Source organism: Balaenoptera physalus (assembly GCF_965194825.1).
Source record: "Balaenoptera physalus genome assembly, chromosome: 12".
NCBI classification, from domain to species: domain Eukaryota; kingdom Metazoa; phylum Chordata; class Mammalia; order Artiodactyla; family Balaenopteridae; genus Balaenoptera; species Balaenoptera physalus.
The window spans coordinates 53,030,613-53,037,923 of NC_138897.1; the positions used below are offsets into that span (position 1 = coordinate 53,030,613).

At 40.7% G+C, this 7,311-nt stretch overlaps 1 long non-coding RNA gene across 1 annotated transcript; it reads left to right on the plus strand.

Moving 5' to 3' along the window:
• The first annotated feature begins 3,291 nt into the window (after positions 1-3,291).
• Positions 3,292-6,437, plus strand: LOC309639742. Its single transcript, XR_014251830.1, has 2 exons — positions 3,292-4,642; positions 4,673-6,437. It is a non-coding gene; the product is annotated as an uncharacterized lncRNA (long non-coding RNA).
• The last annotated feature ends 874 nt before the right edge of the window (positions 6,438-7,311 follow it).

The following is a 7,311-nucleotide window of genomic DNA, read 5'->3' on the forward strand; positions in this document are numbered from 1 at the left end:
GATAGGGGGGTGGAATCAAACTTTGCAGAGTTCTATCGGGACTAGATAGAATCAGGCTTAGCTGCCTGAACACATGTGTTTCAGTGAGTTTGTGTGTGTGCTGTTTGACGTGTGTTGTACATGGTGCCGGATACCCATGTGTGATTATGAAGGAGGAAGCTTGCCTTTGCTGCTCTAGGACTTGGCTAGCAGACCACAAAGCATAGGAATGTGTTACTGTGAGAGCTTATTCAGAGAACGACTGCAGCTCTGAGGAAATGATTCTTGAGCTGAGATCTGAAGGATAAATAGGGTGTAGGTAGTTGTAAGGGGTTAAATTATGGAGTCCCGAAAGTTTACATCGAAGTGTATGTACTATGTCAGGCAGGTAGAGGGGCATTCAGTTCATGCTGGAGACCTATGTACAGTTTCATTAGATTCTCCTCATGGTTTTATGAAAACAATATTAAAATTCCCATTTTCAGATGAGTAAACTGGAAGCCAAAAAATATCATACACTGTCTACCCAGTGTGAGTCTTACTACTGTGTTTCTTAAATTCCAGATAGTTATACCCACTGCTTAGTTATACCCACAGATGAAAACTTTCTTGAATGATTTTGCTATGGGCACAATATGTGCTCAGTTCCTCTAGGATAGGGAGAATGAAGTAGAAACTTCCAGATTTGTCCAGGAGGGTAAATTAGAAATAAGTTCATAGCGCTCCTGGCGGAAGGCTCGGCAAATCCCAGGGTAATCAGCACGCCCAGCCAATTCCTTTCCATGAACCAGAAATAAAGAATGCAATTGAATACTTTGGGTTGTGTGGGGTCTCTCACAGTTCTGTGCTCCCACCCTGCATCCTGGTTCATGTTTTATGGTGCAGTGTCTGCCCTAAATTGCCAGCGGCAGACTAGCCAGAGTGGGAAACAGTTAAACAGTCAATGCCATAGTTCTTGAATTTTTCAAAGTTTTACCTCCAAATGAATCAATGCCATTGTTCTTTTTCTTGAAGAAGGAGAAAATGAGTTGCTATTTCCACGCCCTTCCTGCCCTTCTTGATTTTTTTTTTCTGTCCTAGCTCTAATTCAAGCATGTAGATATAATATGGTTTTGTCAATAAAACATTTAGACAGAGAAACAAGGATGTTGAGTTCCTTTCTTGGCTCCTTCCATGACCACTGACATAGGAGGAGGGGAGATCATTTATCTCCTTTTACTAATTAGGATATTGAGGTAAGGAAAGATTTATTGATGGAATCAGAGTGACAACATTGTCAGTGACTTGTTCATGGACTAGAGCAGATCATTTCCTCTTTGTGGGCCTTAATTTTTTTCATATGTTAATTAGAATATAAAAAAAAAACTGAGCGCCTTCATCACAGAGGTGGGTTGGAGAATAAGTTTGAATCATGGCAACAGGAACTGTAATTAATGTTTCCATTAACACCACTATCATTATTCTGCCAGTCTTCTTTTTTTAAAATTTATTTATTTTATTTATTTATTTTTGGCTGCATTGGGTCTTCGTTGCTGCGCACAGGCTTTCTCTAGTTGCAGCGAGCAGGGGCTACTCTTTGTTGTGGTGCATGGGCTTCTCATTGTGGTGGCTTCTCTTGTTGTGGAGCACGGGCTCTAGGCATTTGGGCTTCAGTAGTTGTGGCACATGGGATCAGTAGTTGTGGCACATGGGCTCTAGAGCACAGGCTCAGTAGTTGTAGTGCATGGGCTTAGTTGCTCCGCGGCATGTGGAATCTTCCTGGACCAGGGCTCGAACCGATGTCCCCTGCATTGGCAGGCGGATTCTTCACCACTGTGCCACCAGGGAAGCCCATCTGCCAGTCTTCTTTTTCAATTTGTCTTTAAGAGAGAAACAACAGCTCTTAATGGAAAGATAAATCTTTGGAGGCAGGCAGCTCTGGGTTGGCATCTCAGCTCTGTACCTTCCACCTTATCCACTGGGTGAGATGAACTTTTCTCATCTGGAGATAATAAAAGCTACCCCAACAGGCTTGTTGTGAAAAACAATAGGCGTATTACCCACAATAACCATATTTGTTGGTTGGATCTGAATCAGATTAGCTAACTTTGTATACTTCTTCTGGATCCTTTGAATCTGGTTTATATTTAGTTTGAGCAAAGAATCTCTTAGTTATATGGCTTATGCAGATCTGACTCCGGTAGGTGTTTATATTGCTCTAAAAAGAGACTTCAGAGCTGAGACACAAGTTGTTTCTATATCCTTGGGAGCAGGCTAGAGACCCACAGACCTCCTATGTACACTCAGAAAGCAAATGGGTGGTTACACGCAGGGCTATCTCCTTGCATATGAAGACAGGGGAGAAAGACTTTCCATGTATGGGGTCACTTGGGAAGCATCCAGTGTGTGTTAGAGAGTCAGGCTCACATTTACTATTTAACATGTTCCCTTGGCCATGTAGTAGATTCATGTCCTGCTCAGGTAGTAAATCAGAATCTCTGCTTTTTCAAGGCCATGCTGTGACCAATGGAGTGGAATAGCCCAGGCAGGAATAACACTTAACTGTCATTTGTTGCTTCTAAGAATCCTAAAAAGTAGCATTACTGGAATCATTCATACTTAGCTACTCAGTATTGACACTTTCTTTCCAAGGATGCTTAGAGTTTTTTCTTCTGCTCTGGCCTTTGAAACTATTTAATCAGCTTTTTCCTAGGCTTAAGGCAGTTAGTACTGATTTGAAACTAGAGGTCTCCAAGCATCTCAGTGCATGATGGAGACACTACCCATGGTACCAGCCATCAACCAGGCAGGCTTTCTAAATCTCATGACTCAGACAAGTGATGCAGTGAGGCATTGGAGAAGTAATTCATTTTAGTGACAATTACCAGTTATACTGGTTGGTTGAGGGCCAAACAAAATATAAGCCAACTAACTTTCCAATTTGTAGCTAGATATGTCATCCTAGAGCCAAAGTAATAGGCTCTTGTGAGACTATATCTTAGGTTTCTTGTGTCCTATAAATTCAAACTAAATTACACCAGCATTAGTAGAATCACATCACCTTGGCTCACTCTGCCCTCCAGGGCGTGGACACAGAAAAAGAGAAACCACAAGAAGTTGGGCTGATCATGTCTTTGATGAAAAAGACACATCCAAAGTGTTTGTGTGTCAAGAGAATTAGGAACCCTGCAGTCATATCAGTTTGACTACAATCTCATTGGCTCTTATAAATAAAACAAGTGCAGACCAAGTCAGTTCCTGGACAGCTGATGCGAATCTCCTGGGGAGATGCAGTAAGTAGTGCTAGGAAGCCAACCAGGGCTTCTCCCTTTGCAGTGATAATAAATCAGTACCTTGTAGGAGACGAGAGGTTGCCTTTTAACGGATTCTTCTCTTTCCCTGGCTTCTTTGTATACGGTCCGCATAAATGACTTCTGTGCCCATATTTTGAGATGAGTTGCTTTTTCCTTCTCCAAATAAAATTCACCTATTTTTTTTATCACTTATCATGGAAAAAAATTACTTAGACACATTCTCTTCATGGTTGTGGCTACAAGTATGTGAAATGTATTATGACTTTTTTGTTTGTATCTTTGAGGAGTTGGTAGAGTTTAAAGGTGAATGAATCAATCTTCCCTAATACAGGAAATAAAATGCTTTTGATCATAGGATTTTAGAAATAGGTATAAAAATGCCAGTGTTTCTCCAGTGGTCCCTCTTGCTTTTTTGCACGCAGAGTTCATGTTGGGGCTAAGTCCTCATTCACCTGTCCCTTGTTCCAATCATGAATGTGTTATTCTGGTTTGAATTAGGAAAGTTTCTGATATTTTAATTCTTATTTTATTTTTCATGGAAAAAATAGTTAACCATAACTCCTATACCTTTCCTTGTGATGAGCTATTATTTGAACAGTGTTTCAGTGTATCACTGAATATTTTATGTCATGTCTTCTTAGCTATGTCTCATATAACCAGCTTCTAATTTCAGCCTCTGCTTAGTTAAAACACTTTGTCAAACTTCCCTATCACATATTTTTTTTCTCTCACACATCATTTCATCCTCACTCCTGAAAAATCTGTTAGTGGCAATTCCAGTATTGGCAATGTAAGAGTAGAAAAAAAAAAACTTTAAAAAGGGAAAACTGAATGTGAATGTCATTATTGCAAAAATGAAACGTTGATTTAACATTCTCAGTGAAAGGGCACGTTACCTCCCAGGTATGTGTGGGTTGTTTAGCAAAGAATCATTACACAAAGGTTAAATAATGTGTCATTCATTAAAACAGAAGGATTCATTTAAATATTTATTTAAATAGCTATTCCTCCAATAGTTTTAAGCCTAGTTTGTGTATAATTAATGAACCGAAAGAAAGATTCCAGAGCAGAGAACCATAAAGTAAAGAACTACTGCCAATTGAGGTTCAATAAAAATGAAAAGAATGTAGTCCTTGAAATGACAATGCTCTTCACTTGGAAAATGTAATTTCAGTTTTAGACAACGTTTTTGGAAACTTATTGACTACATAACGTACTGTGAGTGGTTATATAGTGAAAGAGCTTTAGTTGATGCTGGATATGTTAATAGCATATTTGCACACGAAGGACTTCAGGAATGTAACAAACCAGGTGTCAAAATGGCCTCCCTGAGGACATCACCTCCGAGTTGAGATCTGAGTATTAAGAAGGTAAAGGGGAAAAAAAACAAAAAAAAGAAGGTAAAGGGGGTAAATTTCTGTGCAGAGTTAAGCATCACCTGTGGAGTCACAAAGACCAACGAGCTTGTGGAGTGTTGGAGGAATTAAAGGCTGGGTCTAAAAAGTGAGAAGGAAATTGGGGAGACATGAGCTAAAGTGTAGACAGGGGCCAGCTGGGTGTAATCTGGTAGAGAAAAATGGATGCAGTTAGGTGTATGTCTTCTCCTACTTAATTATGAAATTTATAATTTGGGATAGCAATACCTTTATACAAATATAATTTTTACGTCCAATTAAGTACCATATTTTGATATTTTAACCTCATGTTTTGAGAACCATCACTCATTGATTTATTGATTCACTTACATAATATTACACAAGTGCCAGATCAAAGGTTGGTAAGATGGTTATTGCCTTCAAGGAGATGATTGATGGTGTAGTGTGGTGGGTTGGGTGGAGGGTGGGAGGTGGAGGATGGACTGTGAACCAGTAGGCTAAGGAGGTGGGATGTTGGGAGAAGGACATAAAATATTAGATCACCAATATGGTTAAAACTTCTTATGGGAAAATACAAGCAAAATTGCAGATTCCTATCCTGCCTCTCTCTCACTAGCAGGGAGCTTCTGTTTTTACAAATGTTTATTTGGGGGCATTTCCTGGCTCTTTTGGGGGGTAGGGGATGTGGGAATGGGGAAGTGGCCCATGACAGTGACTCCCTATTAATAAGTCGCTTTACACAACTCCAAGGGGACCATTCACATTATATTCCGTGTAAATGGCATTGTCGTGACCAGCATCATTCTCAGAGAATGTGAAGGAAGTCTCAGGAGTTTGCAGGACTGACCTCCATGCCCTTCCCCTTTTTAAGGACTCTCTTCAATAGTTAGTCATTAGATTCCATACATTGGTCAAGTTCAATGGTGAAAAGTGTGCTTACAAGAGTCCAGCATCGTTAATTAGGAAGAATAGTCTTAACAGTGATTTCTTATGTTCTGGAATTCCTGCTTAGTACTCTGAGTTTGGTTTCTTCCCACTCAAAGTTGGTCATTTTGAGGAAACAGAGCTCTTCTGTTTAGCTGAGGACACACACACACCCCCCCTCCCTGTACTCTCTTTTCTCACATCAAGCTTTGCCTAGTTTACTCTGCAGAATAACATGCTTTCCTGGTTTACTGAGACTTTCTTTAGTTGGTACACTTTTCCCTTCCCTAACAAACAAAATCTTCTATCCACTGGTGGGCTTTTTTCCAGTCTTTCTCTTCTGGATCACCACAAGATTTACAACCACACTTTTTAGCATAAATTATGTATAATATTTAAACAGCCTTGTTTACAGCCAAGAGAAGTATGCTATTCAATAGAAAGAAGAATATTTATAATACTTCCCCTTTGGTGCCGGCACCCGGAAACAGAGCTTGACCTTACTTTATGAAATTGCCTGCCAAATTTTTGAACTTCATTATATTTTCAACCATTGTAGTTTTAATTATATGTCTTGAGACTTTTCAGAACTTGTGTATTTTATTAAAAATAACCATAGGGCTTCCCTGGTGGCGCAGTGGTTGAGAATCTGCCTGCCAATGCAGGGGACACGGGTTCGAGCCCTGGTCTGGGAAGATCCCACATGCCGCGGAGCAACTGGGCCCGTGAGCCACAACTACTGAGCCTGAGCGTCTGGAGCCTCTGCTCCTCAACAAGAGAGGCCGCGATAGTGAGAGGCCCGCGCACCGCGATGAAGAGTGGCCCCCACTCGCTGCAACTGGAGAAAGCCCTCACACAGAAACAAAGACCCAACACAGCCAAAAATTAAAATAATAAATAAATAATAAATAAAAATTAAAAAAAAAAACCATATAAACAGGGACTGTTTGGAGTAAGATTAGACCTCTGAGAATGGCATACAAGGGTGGATTCGTTGGGGTAGGGAGTAAGGGTTAGGCAGCACTACTGTTAATAGTCCAGGCCGGATACAGCTGGAATTGAAACCAAGGTGAAGACTATAAGGATGGAGAGAAGATATAATGGAAAAAATATAGGTTAGGTAAAACTGGAAAGGGACTAGTTGTGTTGAGTTTCGAACTCAGATGAATCAAAAGATGATCTGATATAAACATAAACATGGTGCCCAGAGAGAAAAATTTAAGGATGGGAGGGAGAATGACAAGTTCACGTCTCCTAGATTAACTTTGAGCTCTTAGTAGGAAACCAAGCTTCGAGGGCTGAGTGGGAGCCGATGACCATATAAGCATCATTCTCTCTCCCTTTCTTCCCCCATCTTTTCTTTCCTACCTCCCTCCTTCACAACTTCCTTTTCTGGAGAATCTTCAAAACGGGGTGAGGTTGTGGCTGCTCTGGCTCTTATCCCAGTTGGAGAAAAGTGTCTTTGCCAGGCTCAGCTGCAAGCTGCATCAGTTTGGTTTTGCCAATTGGTCCAGCATACAAGTCAATATTTGGGATTAGAGCTCAAGAGAGAAGTCAGAACTCTTGATAGCTATTTGGAAGTCTGATCATTGAAATGACGGGAGTAAATACATTTTCCTAGAAGACACAGAGTGGAGAAGAAGGCTAAATAGAGAACTCCAGGGGCCAGAGGCAGGGAGCTAGACCAGACGTGAGGTCAGGGAAGAAGTGGTTCTAGGGAACGAAACAAACAGGATGAA